At 40.7% G+C, this 22,552-nt stretch overlaps 1 protein-coding gene and 1 long non-coding RNA gene across 8 annotated transcripts in view; one reads left to right on the top strand and one right to left on the bottom strand.

Annotated features, from left to right (window-relative positions):
• ITSN2 (intersectin 2) overlaps positions 1-15,275 on the bottom strand; it is a 137,385-nt gene extending 122,110 nt beyond the window's left edge. For 2 of the 7 annotated variants that reach the window (XM_057740416.1, XM_057740421.1), the window contains exon 1: positions 15,103-15,269. The gene's annotated coding sequence lies outside the window, so the exon portion shown is untranslated. Of the gene's footprint in view, positions 1-15,102 lie in introns of all 7 variants that reach the window. The other 5 variants (XM_057740423.1, XM_057740424.1, XM_057740417.1 and 2 more) reach the window with 4 other exon arrangements.
• A 23-nt stretch (positions 15,276-15,298) lies between these two features.
• LOC130856337 (uncharacterized) overlaps positions 15,299-22,552 on the top strand; it is a 30,511-nt gene continuing 23,257 nt past the window's right edge. Inside the window, exon 1 of the long non-coding RNA XR_009054556.1 lies at positions 15,299-16,051. This is a non-coding gene — a long non-coding RNA (uncharacterized LOC130856337). The remainder of the gene's footprint in view (positions 16,052-22,552) is intronic.

The raw sequence follows: 22,552 nt of genomic DNA, 5'->3' as shown, positions 1-22,552 counted from the left end.
CAACCCTCTAATCCTCTGGGTCTTTCTGGCTGTCCAGCCTTATGCTGAGGCTATCTAGGGGTGCCACTCTTAGTCACCTCATTAACATAAGCTCATGTATGATGGAAAGCAGCTTTCCTATCACTCAGGGAATTCCAAAGGTTTTAGGAGCTCTGTGCCAGGAACCAGGGACAAAGACCAAATACATTTGTATTATACTACACCATCTTGTAACCCTATAGCCAATATCTCCTAGAGCCTCTCCCTTGTCAATTTCTTAATCTATTATAAACAATATTAAGTAACAAGTCTGTTTTACCAAAAACACTTAACTGAAATCACCAACCTCATCTCAAATCCAACCATGCTACGTCCAGTGCTAAAAAACTACAGAGGAATAAGTATATTCCTCCACACATACCGTACTGCAGAGGCCTAAAGAGACTGCATCCAAACTGATGTCACATCCAAACTGATGTTTGGATGCAGGGCCTGCAGAGGAAGAGCTTCTACCAGTTACTGGTGGTTTCCAATCTCAACCAAAATACAAACAGAACAAGAGAGTAAAGGAAAGAAAAATTGGCAGCTAATGGATAGAAAAGGATTTATCAATTTTCTTATTCTATCAAGCCAATTAACTTTCTTAAAGAAAAATCAATACATTTCAAGTAAAGCATGCAATCACTGCAGCAAAAATAACACTCAAATAGAACACCCCAACCATTCAAGAAACTGAATATAAAATAATAAATATGCAATGAGGACTTTAAAGGCAAACTTCAAGTTCTGACAGGGACAAAAATTACCAGGAAAGAATAAAATAGAGATATTCTAACATGGAATGAGTAACACTTTTAAAAAAAAAAGTGTATACAGAAAATATCTATCATGTAACCAAAGCACAGTCTCACTTCCACCAAATACTTCAAATTACAAACTTATAAATTCTCTTCACCCATCTGAATTCTTTAATTTTGAGGAGTCATGGACTTCTTTTTCTTTTTCTTTTTTTAAAGAAATTTGGCAAAGCCGATTTCTCTCTTTGGAAAAAAACACAAATGCACAAAATGTGGCATACAATTTCAAAGGTTTCAGGTTTCCAAAACCAATCTATGGACTTTCAGAGATTCATGTATTCCATAGTTAAGACCCTTAATTAAACAAACACTAATTCCCATTTTACAAAATTTATTAGAGTGGGATATTAGAGTGGGAAAGAATCCTTCCAATTATGTAGTCCATTCATTCTCAAACTACTCTAACCACGGCCACCTAAGTGGAACAAGAGATCCAACCTGTTCCACTTGCTCCTATTTTCCAGTAGAAAAATAACTCCATGATGAAGAAATTATAGCAATGAAACAGTTACACAAGAGCAAAATGGTCAACAAAATTACATCTAACATAATTCTATAACTACAGTTAATTCAAGAATACCAGAAACTGGAACCAAATCAAACTCAAGACAATCCACTGATGCACTGAAAACAGTATCCGTGTGGGCATGCACAGTAAGAATTTTTCAATTCAATTCAATCTGCCAAAGTTTTGTAGAGTTAACAGATTTCTTAGAAGAAAACTAAGAACCCTAAGAAAGCTCTAGAAATTGGCTAGTTTTAGTTTATGAACACTAAATTTCAATAATCCTTAATAACTCAGATTATAAGTAGCCTGTAGGAATACATAAAAATCAAAGACTATGGAAATGGATTAACAACAGCCCCCAAGAACTGAAGAAATGACTTGCATTTTAGTTTCATTCATCAGAAAAAGCCTCCTGACCTAGCATATGTCTTGAACTATACTGGGAAGCAACAAGAGAATCCAGTAATTTTCAACCACTGTGATTCTGTGATTCTGCTCACCGACAGTATAAAATCTAATCTCCTACTAAATTGGATCCCTCATACCTTGCTGGTGGGAATGTAAAATGATTTAGCTGCTTTGGAAAACAATTTGGCAGTTCCTCAAAATATTAAACATAGGTTACCATAAAACTCAGCATTTCTACCCCTATGTATGAACCCAACAGAAATGAAAACACAAACCTATGCCCATACAAAAACTTGTACACAAATGCTCACAGCAGCATTACTCATAAGAGTCAAAAAGTGGAAACAACCCAAATGTCCATCAACTGATGAATGGATACACAAAATGTGGTATACTCACGCAATGGAAACTCTGGCCATAAAAAGGAATGAATTACTGATACATGCTACAACATGGATGCACTTTAAAAACATTATAGTAAGTGAAAAAAGCCAGTCACAAAAGACCACATATTCTATGTTCTCATTTATATGAAGTGTTCAGAACAGGCAAATTCATAGAGACAGAAAGTAGATTAGTGGTTGCCTAGAGCTTGGGCTACTGGAGGGAAATGGAGAGAGGTTGCTAACGGGCATAGGGGGTTCTTTTGGGTGATGAAAATATTCTAAAATTTGTGATGATGCCTGTGCAATTCTGTGACTCTAATAGAAACAACAGAATTGTACACTTTAAAAAGGTGAATCTTGTGGTATATAAATTATACCTCGATAAAGCTGATTTTTAAAAAGAATCTAATATCCATCACGTGGCATACAAGGCGTTTCAGGGTTTATCCCCTGCCTACTTTCCCACTGTTGGAATACCTTCCCCTCCACCCTCTGCCCCATCTTATTCCTATTTTCCCTCTCTGAACCTGTGTACCTACCTACCTTCTCAGTGGCACTTCCACTTACAAAAGTTTCCTTTGCCACATTCTCATTTTATCTTGTATATATCTCCATGAAACTACATACCAACTAGTACTGTAACCTTTGTTTTCATGCCTGCCCATCTCTATCAGACTGTGAGTTCCTGTAAATGTCTCTTCATCTTCCTATACCTAGTGCTCAACAGTCAGCCACATGGTAGGTACTAAAATATCCTTTAATAAACACAAATGCTTTGACTCTGAGAGATTAGCATCCTTTCAATTGCACTGAGAACAAGCAAGTTGACAGTCTGGAACTTCAACTTTGAAAGCAGATCAACCAACTTGAGTTCAAATCCCATGCAGTTATCTCTTAGTTTAGTAGACTTCTACATGACATAGCTTCAACTTCCTAACCTATAAATGTGAATAATGCCAGGCTGTTTTAAGGCTCAGCTACTGTGTCTGTAAAGCATCTGGCACACAGAAGGTGATCACAGATGATGGCTATTACTACTATTATTTCAACATGATTTTCAACTATAATACAGTAAGTCCCCTACATACAAACCTTCAAGTTGTGAACTCCTGAAGATGTGAACATGTGTTTGCACGTCCAATCACGTAAGTTAGTTCACGTCTGGCATACACTGTCACGTGCGTGCATCCTATATAGGTGGTTGTGCTTTTGTGCACTTTACTATACAGTACTATATAAAGTACAGTATCTTTAAGCCCATGATGTCCAAAAGAAAGCATAAAAGCAACGGTGATACAGTTGGTACTGCTAAGAAGTTCCAAGAGTTAACAATGGAAACAAAAGTGAAAATAATCGAGAGAGTGGAAACACAAGAGGAAGAAGAAGTAACTGAAGAACCGAAGAGATTCACGACACAAGAAACAGCAAAGGGACTTTATCTGAGGAGGCACTGTTAGTTTTTGAGGCACGAGACCCGAACATAGAATGGTATGTGAAGGTTGCAGCAGCCATTCAGCATGCAACGCAGTGCCACCGTGTCATCTATGACGAGAAAAAAAGAGCTGCTATCCAAACATCACTGCATCTTTTTTTTGAGAGGGTAAATAGAACTGAATCCAGCAAGGAACCAGAACCTGTGCCATTAACATCAGGCGTGAGTGAAACTGCAGCTCACTCTCCGTCTCCCATTGCTGACGATCCTTTAGCTCTACCATCTCCCACCTCCTCTCCCTCCTCCAGTCAGCAACTCTTCTTGCCTGTTCACTCAATGCCAGCCCCTGGATGCCAGCTGTTGTACTGTATGACTATACTTGTCAAGGTACTGTATGGTAAGATTAAAAATGCTTTATTTTTTGTGGTTTTTTTTTATGTTATTTGTGTGAAAAGTATTATAAACCTATTACAGTACAGTAATATATAGCCAATGCGTTAGTTTGGTATCTAGGCTAACTCTGTTGGACTTAACAAACAAACTGGAGTTATGAACACGCTCTCAGGACCGAATTCATTTGTATATAGGGGACTTACTGTAGTTGGCTTGATTTCACTGAATTGGTATAACAAACCACACTTGTACCGATTACTAATAAAAAGGACATGTTTTTCTTACAAATATTGATTATATTTGAGTAAAAGGTGACTATTATTTCTACCAAGAGGCTTAGGGCCCCAAATACACAAAGCATGTTGAGACTCAAAAGCTTCAAAAAGAGAACTGTTCTATACAGACTTAGTTTTAGTTCTAGTTCTGCAACTTAGCATCTCCAGTTTAAGATGCTGGAATATAAGTTAAAAGTTTGCTCTTTTATAATTGTTAAGTTTAACCCACAAAGAATCAACCAATAAACAGGGCAAAAAAGAACAGGAACAGTAAACTAATACTGAAGTAGCTAGTGCTCCAATTATATTGAGGATTTAAATTAAACCAATTTCAGAAGAATCAGTCAACAACTCTGAATAAGACAATTCACCCACACAAAAGGGGAAAAACACCTAAGAATAGCTTGTGACTCAGCCTGCACTGCTGTAAGGGGAGTGTGGGGGGCAGCTGGCTATTTGGTCTATTCTCTACTGTCTCGTATCAGGACTAAATATTAAAGCAAAACTATTTACTTTACTTGAATAAGAAGTATAGAGGGAAAAAATTCAGGTAGATGCTTCACCTTCAAATAAAATATCACCTCTTTGAAACATAGATAACTTTCTAAGTTTTGAAGCCATTTAAGAAAACACAAAGGAAATAATAAAAATTCGTCTATATAAATATTTTAAACTTCTGTTGAAAACAAATTAAAAGATATACAATTGGAGAAAGATTACAACAAATATGATAGTCATTATTTTTAATGTACAGAGAACTACTAAAATAATGAGAACACTAAAACCTCAAATACATAGACAATTTTCCAAAGAGGAAATAAAACTGGCTAATAAATGTTAACATCACTAATAATCAAGAAAATACATATGAGGTTTTCTTTTCTTTATCCTTTTAAACTTATTAAAACAACAACAACAGACCCTATATAATACTTAGGGTTAGCAAAGATGAGATGAGTACTACAGACACATGCATGGGGGTGCAAACTGGTTCTTAGCCTCTAAGTCAATGATTTCACTTCTGGAAATCTGTTATAAGGAAATAATAATAAAAGTGGGAAACAATGATATTCAATGCAGTTATTATTAGTTACAACAGAAAAAAGCTGGAAATAATATGAGCATCCAATAATGGGAGAATACACTGAGCCAAGTATTATGCTGCCACTTAAATTCACAATGATATGTGAATTATATCTCAATAACCTATTTTTTAAAAAACACTTTCAACTAGACCATGTAATAACCTGGAAACTGGTTATACTCTCATAATTTATGATATACTATAAATGTGTATTTATCATTACTAAAAATAACAGCAGCTAACAATCACTGAATACTTACCAAATACCAAGCCTGACACTCAGGTCTTTACTTGTTATCTCATAATCACTGATATCATCATCATCAGGGCCATCCTAGAAGTCTGAGGCCCAGGGCCACTCCCCTACTGTGAGGCTAGCTGAAGATAAATCACACTTTAAAGGTGGTCTCAGTGTAAATATTTTCATAAGCCCCTTCAGAATGTTAAAAAAAATTTTGAAGTTAGACTTTATTTCAGAAATGAAAGGTACAATACCCCTAACTCACCCCCTCCCTCCAAGCACAGCCCAGAGCAGCCCTGGCTGACCTAACCAAAAGGCAGGCCTGATTATTATTGTTACACTTATTGAAAAGTCATTATGAGATGGTCACACGAAACATACATTATCTCTTCATCCTCATAACTCTAGGGATAAATATTATTATGAAATCTGCACTTTTTAAAGAAAAGAAAACTGAGGCTCAGTGAGACTATTACACTCACTAAGCTAATAAAAGACTAAGCTGGAACTAAAACCTCAGACAGCACAAGCCATGTTCCTAACTACAGTGTTGTATCGTAAAACATGTACAAAAATATACATGTAAAAGCAGAGAAAAGAGAGGGTGGGTGGGAGAGACCAAAATGTGGTTGTCACTGATTGTTGGACTTGGAATAACCTTTTTCACCTACTTTTTTTCCCTCTATTTTACAAAGTTTCTTCAATCAGCATGTATTATTTTCACAATGAAAAAAAGTTTGTTACGTGATGAGATATAAAGTTAAAGAGGAAAGGGATTTGAAAAAACATCAAATTAAATGACAAATAAATTATATTGTTAACACACAAAGTGCTCACTCGTTCTTCTTCAAGACCAACAGTCAGTATAGCTCAAGATTAAGCTAGTAGACCAAGAGAAGAATGTCCCTGATCAAAACTAGAAGAACAGAAATGAAATGAAGACTGGAGAAAAAAGAAGTTGAGGTCTTATCCCATCTGCTGACAGCCAGGGAAAGGTGTGCAGAAACCCAAGTCAACACAGACAAAAGCTGCAGGGTTCCTTCTCTCCCAAAGCCCAAGGCTTCCACTTCTGGCAAAGGCTACCAGTGGGCCTACCCAATCAACTCACCAAAGTTCCCTGGATGTTCGAAGCTCTCACCAAAATTACACCAGGACCTTCCAACTTCCCCTGTCCCCATCACACTGAAAAAAGGGGGAAGTCAGAAAAGAAACTGAACTCTGTTTCACAGCAGAAGAAATCTACAAGGAAGATTTAAATATTCTGAACACCAGACCAGGTATGCTGGGTGAAAGAACTTACTTCATCAGGCTTTCCCAGAGGCAAGGTTGATAACCCTCAAAATCACTCTAGATAACTTGCTGTTCCCAGAATGGGAAATTTCCACATTTGTTTTCACTCAGTTTTAGTCTCTGGGCCCTCCCTTTCTACTTCCTTCCCCATGGCCTTCAAAGCCCACTTTCAATGTTACCTCCTCAGTGTAAGTTTCTCTATTTTACATACTGGGAAGGCTGATTTCCTTCTTGATATCACCAACATCATCATGAGCACCTTTAATTCAAATCAACAAATCTTTATGGAATCACCAGATGTACAGCACCTGTATAAGATGTATAAGAGCAGGGAATACACAAAAGACCAAAACTGAGAATTGCATATAAGTGCTATAGGTATAAAGAAAAGACAGAGGATGGGCACCTAACTTTGCCTTAAGGAACTAGAAAGCTGTCAGATGAGTAATCCCAGAGGAAATGACTCCTAAACTGAATAATGAAGAACAACAGGTATCATGCAGTAGGCTAGGAAGAGAAAAATTTTTTAGAAATTGGGAACAGAAATGGGCAAGTACACAGAAGAAAAAGCTGTTCCGAGAATTTAAAACATAATGTCAGAGGACTTTGTAAATGGAGCTAATAACAGCACCTACCTCATGTGGATGTTGTAAAAATCAAATGAGTTAATAAATATAGTGAATTAGAATAGTGCTACACATAGAGGTCACTATTTAAATATTAGCTATTATCATTATCAGCGATAAGAATCCATTTACAGGGCTTCCTAGGTGGCGCAGTGGTTAAGAACCCGCCTGCCAATGCAGGGGAAACGGGTTCGATCCCTGCTCCAGGAAGATCCCACATGCCTCGGAGCAACTAAGCCTGTGTGCCACAACTATTGAGCCTGCGCTTTAGAGCCCATGAGCCACAACTATTGAGCCCATGTGCTGCAACTACTGAAGCCCACACGCCTACAGCCCGTGTTCTGTAACAAGAGAAGCCACGGCAATGAGGAGCCCGCACACCACAACGAAGAGTAGCCCCCACTCACTGCAACTAAAGAAAGCCTGCGCACAGCAAAAAAGACCCAACACAGCCAATAAAATAAATAAATAAATTTATTAAAAAAAAAAAAGAATGCATTTACAAAACTAAGAAACAAACTTGGAAAAAAATTTATACCTATAAGCAGAGTTACTATTTTTTTTTATAAATTTATTTCTTTATATATTTTATTGGCTGTGTTGGGTCTTTGTTGCTGCACATGGGCTTTGTCTAGTTGCAGCGAGTGGGGGCTACTCTTCATTGTGGTGCGTGGGCTTCTCATTGCGGTGGCCTCTCTTGTTGAAGAGCACAGGCTCTAGGCGCGTGGGCTTCAGTAGTTGCAGCACATGGGCTCAATAGTTGTGGCTTACGGGCTCTAGAGCGCAGGCTAAATAGTTGTGGAGCACGGGCTTAGTTGCTCTGTGTCATGTGGTATCTTCCTGGAGCAGGGATCGAACTCGTGTCCCCTGCGCTAGCAGGTGGATTCTTGCCCACTGCACCACCTAGGAAGTCCCCAGAGTTACTATTCTTAATGTACAAAGAATTCTTAGAAATAACCAAGAGATGAACATGCCAATGAAGTGAGAAAAGGGCAGAGACAAATATTTCTCAAAGAAAAAGAAATTTAAGTATAACCTTATTAATATTCAGAGAAAGAAAAATTAAAACAAAAGTCTTCATCAAATTATTAGATTAAAAAAAAGTCAGTGTTTCTGAGGATGTGGGGAATAGGACTGGTTTCATTTGGTAGGAGAACACTTTGGTACTGACAAGTTTTTCTAGAAGACAACTCTGCAATACATTTACATGGGCCTTAGGAAGTGTCCATACCTTTTGATCCAATACTACTGCAACTACTAGAAATTCAGTCTAAGGAAATAATGATAGATATAAACACAGATATGGTACAAGGATGTTAACTGTGGCACAATTTAAAATAAGAATTAAAAAAAAAACTATAAACTACCTTAATGTTAGAGAACCAATATGAGATATGATATGAGCACAAGATATAGAGTCAGACTAAGTTCATAACCTATAGCTGCCACTTATTGTCTGTGGGATCTTGGGAAAATTACCAAACCTGTCCTTGCTCAATTTTCTCAGCTATAAAATAATAATAGAACAGCTCTCAGAGAGAGGCTAAAGACTAAATGAGCAAAAATATGTAAAATGTCTCAATGGTATTGATAACTAGGATATACTAAATATGCAATAAATATTAGACATTATTACCATCCAGTAGTAGTAAGGCAATATTATTTAGCAAATAAAAATTATAAGTATATAAAAAAGTAGAACCACGGTTTTGATAAGTGATAGGAAACTAAAAAGGAGATTACATAAGCAGAGTATGTAATTCTATTTTTCCCAAAGAAAAATCTCTAGAAGGAGATCTACCAAAATATTAACACTGAACATTTCTCCAGGTAATACACTTATTAGGGACTATTACTTTCTTCTTTTAACTTCCCTGTACAGTTTTACACAAGGAACATTATATTACTCATCACAATAAAAACTGTATAAACAAAGTCTATAGAATTTAAAAACAAACACAACATAGCACTTTTAGCAAAAATCAAATTAAGGTAGCTATTCTAAACTATTTGACAAATCTCTGCTCTAGGCTCGTGTCGTGCCTGAGGTTTTCTGTTTTTTGTTTTCTGGCTTAAGTTACTAGAAAACTGAAATATTAAGAGATCTGCTGGGTCCAAACCAAACAGTAAATGATAAACATTTCTGTTAAATACAATGACCTGAAATGCTATTAAATTTACTCATAAAATGTGTACAATAATCCTTCCCCAGTTTTGAATTCCTTCATAATTTTGAATGAAGCAAATTTATTTCTCTCAATTTACCCTCACCCACCTGCCCACACATTCCCTAGCCTCATTTCCTACCTTACTTTTCTCCATGGCACTTAGCAAATTCTAACTTCTAGACATTTTGTTTCTCCTCTCCCTTCCTGAATACAAGTAGCACAAGGGCAGCATTTTTGTGTATTTTGTTCACTGTTTCTATTCTCAGTGGTTGGGCCAGTTCCTGGCATGCAGATACTCATTATTTGCTAAAAGAATTAATTCAATACCAAGAATTATGAGTGATTTCTGTTGGGTTTAACTTTTTAAAGAGGAAAGACAGTGTTTGAGATGAAGAAAAGTAAGTTAAAGCACATGGCAGAAAAGGAGGGAAGAGGGGCTTTTTAAATTTCTTTTCACCCAAGCCCCTAGAAAGACAAAGATGGGGTGAAGTCAACCTAATGAGGAAAGCAACAGCAAAGATGGATTTAAGGGAGAGCTGCAGCATGTACTTTTTGCAGATGGGATTACCACCAGGTTATAAAGACTATAAAACCCAGGTATTGGAGAGCAGTGTTCAGAAAGTTTTGGGTTATCTGTCTCTAACCTAAATGGCTCTTTCCAGCTCAATCATCCAAGTGACTTAGCTTTCCAGAACCTGGTGGAACCTTGGATCCTGAATGTAGGAGCTGGAATGCTGGAAGAGGGCGGCAAAAACTCCAATCAGAATCATGGAATGAAGACCAGACACCAGAAGAAAGGAGAGTTGGTGAGGGAAAGCCTTCTAATACAGGTTGTCTACGCATTTCACTGGAACTTTAGCACAGGGAAAGCCTAAAATGCTTCTAGTGAGGAGAAAAGAGTAAAGGGAAATTAAATCTCAAGTCTTAACCATGGCTTCTCCTCTACCATTCGGGTTTTCAGGGCTTACCACAAAGTTAGGAGAATAAATGCTACACAAGCGTTTCCAGTCTGCAGCATTCTCAGCAAACTTCATTAATCCTGATGTTCTCACTCATATTCACCAAAAAGTATCTCATACTCACTAAAATTAAAGTTACCAAATGTTACATAAATTGTGAAATCTATTAACTTGACCTACTTAATTCTTACATGTAAGCAGTCATTCTTAAGTGTGAAGGAGGAGTGGCAGGGTGGTGAAGAAAGTGTCCAAATACCTATTTTAAGCAAAAATGAAATGATAAAGCACCAGTTATCAGTGTCCTAACCGTTGGAGTAAACCCTGCTGGGTCCTTATCTATGTGGACTCTGCAGTTTCACACTGCCACCGTTCTTGATCATTCTTTCCATTATCAACTTCACACTAGCCAGTAACTCCTCACACTGAACAGCAGAAGTTATTTAAGCATGTGAATTCAAAGACTTTGAAGTAATAATCCAAAACAGTTGTTTCTTTGGCAGATATAGAACATTTTCTTCTTTTAGATTATGCTTCCCCACCTTCCCCCGAATTAAGGGGACTAAAAGGGCAGATTCTTTGTGGGGAGATGGGATTCCAGCCTTCTTTTATGGATTGTTTTGATGGTAAGATTAAAAATCAAGAGCTAAAAAGCTAATTTCTTTTCCACTCACTAAGTAAAAAAAAAAAAAAAGAAAGAAAGAAAAAGGGGACTAAGCTAGTTTAGTTTTGAAATTTCTCACTGAAGTAACTTGGAACAATAATAGATAACATTTATTAAGCACTTATACTAAGCAGAAGTCACTGTGCTAAGCACTTTGTATTACACACAATAGCACTATGAGACAGGTATTATTTTCCCCATTTTACAGGTGAGGAAACAGGAGCTTAGAGAATTAAAATAAGTTGCTCTAGGTCATACAGCTATTTAGTATTGGAGCTGGGAGCAGGAGGCTTAACTTGAAAGCCTGTACTTTTATCTACCATAGTTAAGATAAAAATAAATAAAATTTTTATTAAAACACATAAAATAAATATGCATTAGTGAAGAAAATGATCTAGAAAACATAAAACAGTTGCTTAAGTAAAACAAGTTAAGTGTCTGCCATCTGGTATTAGATCCCTAAACATCTACCATAACCACTGCTGAATAGCTTCACAGATAAATAAATCATTCAGTGTCCTGATATAGCTGTGAAATTAATTCTTAAGTGAATCTCTCAAAACAAGACATTTTCAAATGAAATATGCTGCCCTCTTAGAATTGTAAAAATAATTATTTCTTATGTATTCACTGTTCTATTTCTGCTGTTTCCTTCCCCCTCCCCCACTTCCTCTCTGCCTTCAGATCCTTTAAGACCAGTTCAGTTCCTCCTTCTTAAGAATACCTATATGCACACTCTACCCAATAGGACTAACATTAGTTGCTGTGCTCTGTAGTTAGAGGATGTTAAAAAGTCAAAAATGAACTCAAAGTAAAAAAATACAGTGGTTCTGATGCATCTTCATCTTTAGAACTATTCTTTTACAGAACTAATCCTAAATATTATTTTTCTCCTTCACACTTGGAACCCCGCCTTTAACAATCAGCACACACAAAAAAAGTCTGCCTTTTTTTAGCCTCTTCATAGTTATTCTGTACATTTTTCCATAAATAAGGTATTGAAAAGATCAGAATATAAAAAAAGAAAAGCAAATGCGCTGTTGTATGGTAATAAAAAATCACATTTTGAGTAATGTAATTAGTTTATTTTGAATCATTTCTTGAACTTGTTAATATAAATGCTTTACAGATAAATACAGTATATAAAAATGCTAGTTACTTATTGATGGAATAAAATGTACTTTCATTCATTTACTCAACAAATACTTACTGAATACCCAAATAATCTTGTGTTTTTGTTTTAATTTCCGAACCAAGATGAGTCTACCAGATAAGGCAACAGGTGCTGAAGTTAGAAGGATCTTGGTTTGAAACCTGGCTCTTGTACTTACTAGCTCAGCAACCTAGAGTAGCTCAGTTAACCTGAGTAGTCAGTTCACCTCCAGGTTAACATTTCACTTATCTATCTGATGGGAGGGAAAGAACTACTCATACAGTCTTTGTGAGCTTCAAATGATTCTATAACACAGCACAGGGCCTGGTGGGCAGTAAGTGCTCAATAAATGCTCAATGGTAAATATATTTTAATGCTGAGGAAAGTAGCTGAAGGAAATGGCCAATAAATGGTCTTTCTGTCTTACTAGAAAGAAATTTGTGAAACTCTGTATTAAAGATAAAATAAAATAAAAATCTTAAGGTTATGTAAGAAAATTTCCACTTTAAAAAAGAGATATGGGACTTCCTAGGTGGAGCAGTGGTTAAAAATCTGCCTGCCAATGCAGGGATCGGACATGGGTTCGATCCCTGCCCCAGGAAGATACCATATGCCACGGAACACTTGGCCTGTGAGCCACAACTACTGAGCCCATGTACCGCAACTACTAAAGCCTGCGCACCTAGAGCCCATGCTCCGCAACAAGAGAGGCCACTGCAATGAGAGGCCTGCGCACCACGAGGAGTAGCCCCCACTCGCCACAACTAGAGAAAGCCCGTGTGCAGCTACGAAGACCCAACACAATCAATAAAGTAAATAAATAAATAAATAAATAAATTTTAAAAAGAGATATGATAAGTATATAGAGAGAAAAAATTAAAAAATGAAGATATGGAAGAAAGAAAGAGATGGATAAAGTTCTTGAAAGCTGCTGAGTTTGAGTAATGGATGTACAGAGGTTCCTTTTACTATTCTTATTTTGTGAAAATAAAAAAATTTTAAAACTATAATTTCAATCCCAGTGCATGCCTAACACATTTCCTCATACTCAGGAGAGATCAACATTTTAGCCTTGAGATATGTTGAACTAACAATAGTACCTCCCTGCTCAATAACTCAGTACAGGTCAAGTTTTCTCAGACAATTCTACCTTTCGTTATAAAGGTAAGCAAAAGGAATAATCACATGCATTAAAGCACAAAAAAAAGCACGTTTTCTGAGGCTCATTAATACTACATTTAAACAGCAGCCATGCACATTTTCTCCATGTCCTCCAAAAAACACAAAAATTCTGTTTGTCCTTAAACGAAGCTTTTAAAAACAACTTCCACCTTACATACTTTTGAAATAATAAAGGGTATATGTCAATCATATCTCAATAAGGGGGGGATAAAGAAATTACAAGGGAATCGTAGGCATAGCCAAAGAAACCTAGCATATCAGAACTGCTACTATCTTTAAATTTTGCGGCACATCATTATTAATTTATGTAAAGGTTTTACGTAATGTTTCTAGACTGCGTTTAGGTTTTACCACTGATTAACAACACAGCAAACAAGCACAGGGAGAGAGAGCAATTAATCTTCTTAGGAGGCTTAAGAAGCTTAACCTACACAGTCTCTGCTACCTAAATTAAGCTGACTAGGACAACACAAAATTTCAAGGCACACCTCGCCTATTTTTAGGTAAACAAGTAAACACTAGTAAAAACAAACTAGGGCACTTAGTAAAGCAAACATTTTTGTGTTACCTTAACCTTTTTTTAGCCTCTTAATAAATAGTTATGCCATAAATAAGGTACTGAAAATATTAGAATATAAAAAAAGAAAAACAAGCAAATGTTGGCAAATGTGGTTGGCTCTGTCAAAAATATTCCTACTTCCTAATTAATACACGTCTCAAATGATGCATACTTGCTATCAGCAATCATTCGACGATAAAGCACTGGATTCATAAATCCAAACACAGCGTCTTTTGACAAAATGCAAAGCCATCTGCAGTTTCAGCCTCGGTTTACCCATTCGCTATGCACATGCAGGTGTCTTTTAAAAAAAAAAATTATAAAAGCAATAAACTTTACTCTGGTCCAAGAGATTACATTTCTCCGGGCTTGCTGTACACCCTGGAAGTCAAAAGGCTAAAGTAAAATTGTAACATTCCCCAACTTTGGTTTAATGTGAGCAGTGGACGCCGAGCATCCACCCAGTGGTCTCTCGTGACTCGCGCCACTTTGACGCACCGGGATGCGGCTCCTCTGACGTTCCACGCCAACCATTACCAAGAAGGAAAACCAACTCTGTGAAAATAAAACGGGGCCCCGAGGAAGCATGCGGGTGCCCCTCAGGGCTGGCTTCCTTCTGCCCGCACCCCGAAAGCGAGGGGGCCACGCCGCCCCCGGCCCGCCGCGGCGTCCGCACCTGCCAGAAGTGGCCGCAGCCGGGGGCCGGGGCTCGGCCGCGGGCAAGAGGCAGCCCGGCCCCGGCCCCGGCCCCGCGCCGTCCGCCCTGGCCCTGCCGCGGGGGCAGGAACCCGGGGCCGGAGGTTTCCGCCTGGCGCCGCCAAGCCCGCCAGGGGCCTAGCTCAGGGGCCGCCCGGGCTCCCGAGGGCCCTTCCGCGTCGTGAGGGGCGCGCAGCCGCCCCCCAGCCCGGCCCGCGAGCCTCCCGGGCAGCCGCTTCACCCACCTGGCGCGCCCGCCGCGCCTCCCGCACGTCACAGCGCGACCCCGCGCCTCTCAGCACCAGCGGCGCGGGCGCGGGCGGACGCCGGGAGACCCTGCTTGGCAGCCTCCGCCGCGCCCGCTTCGTCGTCAGGCCGCCGACAGCGAACCTGTTGCGCAGCCTGTCACGGCCGCTCCGGCTCCGCGGCGCCGCCTCAGCCCCACAACAACATGGCGGCCGCGGCCTCCGCAGGAAGCCGGGGGGCGGGGAGGGAGGCGTCGGGCCGGGCAGCTGACGGCCCGCCCGCCCGCTGCGGGGCACCGACTACCCCACCCTTGGGAACCGAAATTGGCCCGGGCGCGGCTGCTCACCCCCAGAGTCCCGGGTCAGCGGACCCCGCGGGCTTGGTCCTAGTGCTCCACTCTCCCCTCGGGGAGGCCCCGAAGCTCCGGACCCGGCAGCCCTTCCTGGAGGGGCGCCGACCCACCTGGCTCCTCCTCCCCGAGGTGACATGTTGAGGCTGGGTGGTGCGTTTCCTGCCACCGCAGACCCCACAGTTTTGGAAGAGGGCCAAGCGGTGTCCGGCACGTCCCTGCTGCAGCCCTCGTGGGCTTCTCTCTGGAGTCTTCTCACTAAAGTGTCTTCACGGACCTGGGAGCTCGCTTCCCCTGGAACGGGGAGTGGGGCGGGAGGAGGCCGTTCCCCCCCTTGCTCATGGGTGTGTCACAGGCCTTTCCCTCAGGTACCCCAGAAGGTCGCACCGTACCCGACAGTCGTCCACGCATTGTTCCTCGCCCTTCTCCTTAACAGACAAGAAAGGGACCTTCCAACCCTCATCCACACGCAGCAGAGCAAAGACCCCGTATACTCCGGCCAAGGAGTAAGAAGATCGTCAGTCATCTCTCGGTGACCTCCACCACCTGCAGGCCTGCGGATGCTGAACGTTCTTCCCCACCGCATAGCTGCCTCACAGGTGAAGCTCAAATTCAGTGTCTCTTTTTTTCTCCCCTTTCAGCTCTTGGTCTCTTCCCAAAAGACTAGATAACTCAAGTCACCAGCATTTATGGAGGGTTTGCGCTTGACACAGCACTCCTTCGAAAGAAAGATTTTTTGTTAGTTGGGGTTAGAGGAGGCGTCAGTGGTTCCTATGGACACAACAGAGTAGGGGTCCAAGACCCAGGATTTCTGTTGGCTTTTAGCAGCAGAGTTGGGGCTAGTCCTGTGTACAAAACTCAGACCCCCATGACTTTTGTTGGAAAAGGAGAAATCTGTGCAGATCAGATGATCCCATGGCTTCCTTTCATCCCTGCCTGTTGAGGCATGTGAAGGTAGCAAGGCTAGCTTGAGACATATGACTTCAAAGGCCAGGCCTATCTGAACTAGTCAACCGACTCATATGAGGAACTTAGCAAACATCAGTGATGATAAACAGGCTTTTCCTGCTCTCACACTCAGTGTTTTTCCTAACTCTTAGATTTGGACCTGACCAAGACCTGACAGACAGGTCCTGAGCTTCAATGACAGAGACCTGACTCCTTTAAATTAGCCTGAGAAGTCCTTTATCTACTAGAGACCGGTCAGTCTATCCCTTATCTGCCGGGGACCAGTCAGTCTACAAACAAACCACCCAAGCTAGAGAGAGCACTCTTGAGCACGTGGACTCATTCCCATGACAGACATCACTAATTAATTGTGATCCCTTTCAGAGCCCATACTTCAGTCCAGGCCTCTGAATCCTTCTCAACATAGCTCTCCAGAAAATTGGCTTGTAAGGTGAAACCTATTTATTATTCCTGATAGGCAGATTGATAGGCAGTCTCCATTTCCCTCCCATCATTTGATCAGTGCCATTTTGTTTCTGGGTTCTGGACCTGATACAATGCACCATGAGTCCTCTTTCTTTCTGAAGGAGGACCCAATCCTTGCAGGACAAGAATGAACTTTACAGAAAGGAATGGTTATAAAGAAGTAAAAAACATTTAAAAATAGACCAAAAAGCTAAAAACCTCTGATGGAAATTGAGGTCCTGAATACAACTGGGAGCTTATAGTACCCCACATACTGAAACAGTTACATTCCAGGGTTCCATTCAGAGTCTGAGGCCAGTTTGTCCATCCTGTCCTACTCTTTCAGCATTGATGATTCACTTATGTGATACCTCCACCATCCCAGTTCTTTGACTTCCTTGTCTCTTCATAGGGCACACCTTGGGACTGTATCTGTAATTTCTCTCCTTAGTATTTCCCAAATCTCACCACCTCTTTTTCACCTCCAGCACCAACTGGAAATCAGATACTTGGAGGAACTAAGTACTACCTGAGACATATAGACATACCTGTCAAGTCTAAAGAAGATTAGGAATTATTATAGGGTTAGAAGTTTGAGAAGTTAGGTAGGGGACTAGGTATGTTACATTTCTCTTCCCCAAGTTCTGCCACAATTTAGAATAGATTCAAGGCCTGTTCCTGGTAACCTAGCTTTTACCATCGGAGCATTTAATCTCAATCTGTTTTCCTTCCCTGCACTGATCCTGCCTCCAAACCATACATATCCTATGTTCTAGCAATCTCCGTTTCTGTTAGTTTTCAAAGATTCAGTCCTTCACCCCATTCCTACCAAGTCAACCCTCATAAAAATTCACAGTTAATAGGAAGAGGCTAGAATAGAGAACAGAAGCAATTCCAGACTCTAAGCATCCCATAAGATAAACATAGAGTAGGAAGGCTATGAGGACTTGGAGCTCATATGTAATACCTCTACTAGTAATAAATCTCCCAAGACAGGGCTATAAACAATTTATAAAGAAATTAAGAGAAAAGGGGCAAAAAAATAGTTTTTTAATTTACTCAGATACTTATTTTTGATGTGTTTCATTCTCTCCTGATGATCCAAGTTTCCATCTGATAATATTTCCCTTCAACTAAAGAACTTCTTTTAGTGTTTTTTATAGTGCAGATCTGTTGGCTGCAAATCCTTTTAGTTTTATTTTATCTGAACATATTTTTATTTTGCTTTCATACTCGAATGCTATATCCCCTGAATATAGAGTTCTGGATTGACGGGGGGGTGGGGAGGGGCAGGGAGGGGTGTACTTTCAGCATTTTAATGATGTTTTCCCATTCTCTCTGGCCTCCATGGTTTCATATGAAAGTTGGCTGTTGTTCAGATCATTTTTTAAAAAATAGATTTATATATTTATTTTTGGCTGCCTTGAGTCTTTGTTGCTGCATACGGGCTTTTCTCTAGTTGTGGCAAGCAGGGTCTACTCTTCGTTACGGTGCACTGGCTTCTCACTGTAGCAGTTTCTCTTGTTGTGGAGCATGGGCTCTAGGCAAGAGGGCTTCAGTAGTTGTGGCTCGCAGGCTCTAGTGTGAAGGCTCAGCAGTTGTGGTGCATGGGCTTAGTTGCTCCGCAGCATCTTGGATTTTCCCAGACCAGGGATCAAACCCATGTCCCCTGCATGGCAGGCAGATTCTTAACCACTGCACCACCAGGGAAGTCCCAATCAGATCATTTTTTTTCCTCTGTATAATGTGTTTTTCCTCTTGCTGTTTTCAAGGGTTTCTCTTGGCTTTCGCTTTCAATAATTTGACTCTGATGTACATCAGTGTGAACTTTATTGTGTTTATTCTGCTTGGTGTTCATTTATTTATTTAATATTTATTTATTGGCTGTGTTGGGTCTTTGTTGCTGCGCATGGGCTTTTCTCTAGTTGCCTCAAGCAGGGGCTACTCTTCGTTATGCTGCGTGGGCTTCTCATTGCGGGGGCTTTTCTTGTGGAGCACGGGCTCTAGGCACTTGGGCTTCGGTAGTTGCGGCATATGGGCTCAGTAGTTGCGGCTCGTGGGCTTAGTTGCTCCGTGGCATGTGGGATCTTCCTGGCCCAGAGATCAAACCCATGTCCCTTGCATTGGCAGGCAGATTCTTGACTACTGTGCCACCAGGGAAGTCCCCAGTGTTCATTTATAATCTTGTATCTGCAAATTTCAGTCTTTCATCAAATTCAGAAAAATCTTAGGCGTTATTTTTTAAAATAAATTTTTTCTGCCCCATTCTCTCTCATCTCCTTCTGGCTTTCCAGTTACATGTATATCTGATTATTTAGTACCATCTGGGGTTCATGTAAGATGTGCTTTAGCAGTAGAGCAGTGTTCCACCACTGAACACCAGAAAAACCTGACTCTACCCTCCTGATCCTCAGGGCATTTAGAGATAGAAGTAGTGAGTAGTATGATTCTATGGCTGTGCCCACTTTACCTTATGTCTTTGTTAGGAGTTAATCTGCCTCTACTGTTAGCGACTGTGCTTTTTAGCTAAGGTGTCTCTTCTGTTCTCCTGTAGAAAATAACACAACCTCACAATCTTTCCGTGTCACTCTAAAGCACGTGTGCGCGCGCGCACACACACGCACACACAGAGGCACATTGACTCTATCCCTTCTGAGAAATAGATGGAAAGTAAGGTTTGTCCCTTTTAAAATTTCTTTTTCCTCTTATTAAAACTCACAGGAAAAAATAGATGTGCCGACTGGTCCTTTGTGCATAAAGAACTAAAGTCAAAGTTAATCTGGGAAACCAAACTGAGGCTGCCCTAGTTTCTGAATATAAAACCAGATGAAAAGAAGGCCAGAAATAGGGGAGGTCAGGGTCCAGGAAAAGGCCTTGAGCATCATTTGACACATACAGGTGTACCTCATTTTGTTTCACTTTATTGTGCTTCACAGATACTGCATTTTTATAAATTGAAGGTTTGTGGCAACCCTGTGTATCAAACAAGTCTATTGCTACCGTTTTTTCAATAGCATTTGCTCACTTCATGTCTCTGTGTCACATTTTAGTAATTCTCACAATATTTCAAACTTTTTCATTATTATTTATTGCAGTGATCTGTGATCAGTGTTGATGTTACTACTACGACTTGCTAAAGACTCGGATGGTTAGGATTTTTAATAATAAAGTATTTTTTAGTTAAAGTATGTACGTTTTTAAGGTATGCTGCTATTATAGGCTACAGCATAGTGTAAACAGAACTTTTATATGCACTAGGAAACAAAAAAATTTGCTTTATTGTGGTGGTCTGGAACTGAACCTGCAAAATCTCCAAAGTATGCCTATGTTTGCTGATTCATTAACCTGATATTTGTGTTCCTTTGGTAAATAGTTATTAAGAACCTGTTATGTTCCAGCTACTGAAAACAAGGGGTTAGCAAGGAAGTAGCACTAGTGGGGAGCAGTTGCGACTCAATTGAGAGGAATGGTCAATGAGACAAACTTATTTCTTTGCTCTTATCTTAGCTTCTTGACTGCGCATAAGGCAGATGAGAAACAGAAGAAGTGGAAATAGGAGTGGTTTTAGGGGAGAAAGGAGGGAAGTTCCCTAGTACGAAGGAAGGAATGCTTTCATTATTGAGCCACTTGTTCTCTGTAAAACTTGAGACTCTGGCTTAAGGCCTGATGGTACCGGAAAGGCAGTACCAGGCAAACTAAAAGAGGAAGTTAACCCATACTTGGCCCTGGACCAGGATTGCAGGGTGGAGCCAAAGGCCAGATTAGGGTGAGGCCCTGGACAGGACATGCCCATTCATGACTAAAGCACTGGGGGCTTCCAGCCTGGCGGGTGTAGCTCTGCAAAAGGGAATCCAGCCTGTGTTCAAGAGTCAGACATGCTTCCTGTCTGGCAGATTTGCCCAGCTGTCTGTTTAGTTCATTGTGGCAGTTTGCAGCACAAACCTAGGGTGATATCAGTGTCCTTCTTGTAACAACCTAATATTTATGTGGCATTTTGCACTTAACAGAGTAATTTTATTTCATTCAATCCTCACAACAATTCTAGGAAGCAGGGTAAAGTTCTGTTTGTGACTATCTAACCTTGGTTGGTATGAAGAAAAGGAGGTAAAGGCAGGCATAAGCCTTGTGTTGGGAATTTCCCCATGCAGAGTTGTGATTTTCTTTTCCCCTTTTGAATAAACACAGGCCATGCTATTCTGGGTTCAGAAAGCAACAATGTTTTAGTTTAAAATATATAACAGATCAGATCATTTTGTACTACTTGGCCCAGACTGGTGGGGCAAACATTTTTATTTCTAGTATTGCCATTTTCTTCTCCCTAAGTAAGATATCTTGAGCCTATGAAATAGAAGAAAGATAACTGCCCCTGTCCTGGCCTTATGCCCACTCTCAGCAGAAAGAGATCGAGTAACCATCCTTGCTCTGGAGCCAGAGCACTATAGGAGGATAGACCTCAGGCCAACAGAAAGCCACAGTTTGCTTGTTTAGGTTATATACTTGATTCCTTCTAGTGTATTTTTCATTTCAGTTATTGTAATGCTCACCTCTGTTTGTTCATTCCTTAGTTCTCCTTGGTATTTGTTAACATTTCTTGTATCTTCTCTCTCTGTGCCTCCATTCTTTTTCTGAGATTTTGAATCATCTTTACTATCATTACTCTGAATTCTTTTTCAGGTAGATTGCCTATCTCCACTTCACTTAGTTGCTCTGGGCTTTTGTCTTGTTCCTTCATCTGGAATATATTCCTCTGCCATCTCATTTTCTCTAACTTTCTGCAATTGCGGTTTCCATTCTGTAGGCTGCAGGATTGTAGCCTGTCTGCCCTCTGTCCCCTGGTGGATGAGGCTGTCTAAGAGGCTTGTGCAGGCGTCCTGGTGGGAGGGACTAGTACCTGCTCACTGGTGGGTGGAGCCAGGTCTTGTCCCTCTGGTAGGCAGGACGATATCCAGCGGTGTGTTTATTGGGCAGCTGTGTGCTTAGGAAGACTTTAAGCAGACTGTCTGCTGATGGGTGGGACTGTGTTTCTACCCTGTTGGTTGTTTGGCCTGAGGCGTCCCAGCACTGGAGCCTATAGACTGATGGGTGGGGCCAGGTCTTGGTGAGAAAATGGTGGCCTTCGCGAGGGCTCATACCAGTAAGTATTCCCCAGAACCACTGCTGCCAGTGTCCTTGTCCCTACAGTGAGCCACAACTGCCCCCCCCGCCCCCCCCCCCCCCCCCCCCCCGCCTCTGCAGGAAACCCTCCGATACTAGCAGGTAAGCCTGGCCCAGAGGTCTCTTATGAAGTCACTGCTTTTTTCCCTGGTGCACATGAGACCATATGTGTGCTCCCCAGTCCTGTGGAATTCCTGCGATCAAACCCCACTGGCCTTCAAAGCCAAATTCTCTGGGGGCTCCTCCTCCTGTTGCCAGACCCTCAGGCTGGGGAGCCTGACGTGGGGCTCAGAACTTTCACTCCTGTGCGAGAATTTCAGTGCTATAATTATTTTCCAGTTTGTGGGTCACCCACCTGGCATGTATGGGATTTGATTTTATTGCAGTTGCATCCCTCCTACCATTTCCTTGTGGCTTCTTCTTTGTCTTTGGATATAGGGTATCTTTTTGGTAGATTCCAGAGTTTCTTTGTCAATGGTTGTTCATCAGTTAGTTGTGATTTTGGTGTTTCTGTAAGAAGAGATGAGCTCATG

Source organism: Hippopotamus amphibius, chromosome 7 (genome assembly GCF_030028045.1).
Source record: "Hippopotamus amphibius kiboko isolate mHipAmp2 chromosome 7, mHipAmp2.hap2, whole genome shotgun sequence".
NCBI lineage: Eukaryota > Metazoa > Chordata > Mammalia > Artiodactyla > Hippopotamidae > Hippopotamus > Hippopotamus amphibius.
The sequence above is the reverse complement of the archived record's forward strand: the minus strand, read 5'-3'. Positions and strand labels throughout refer to the sequence as shown.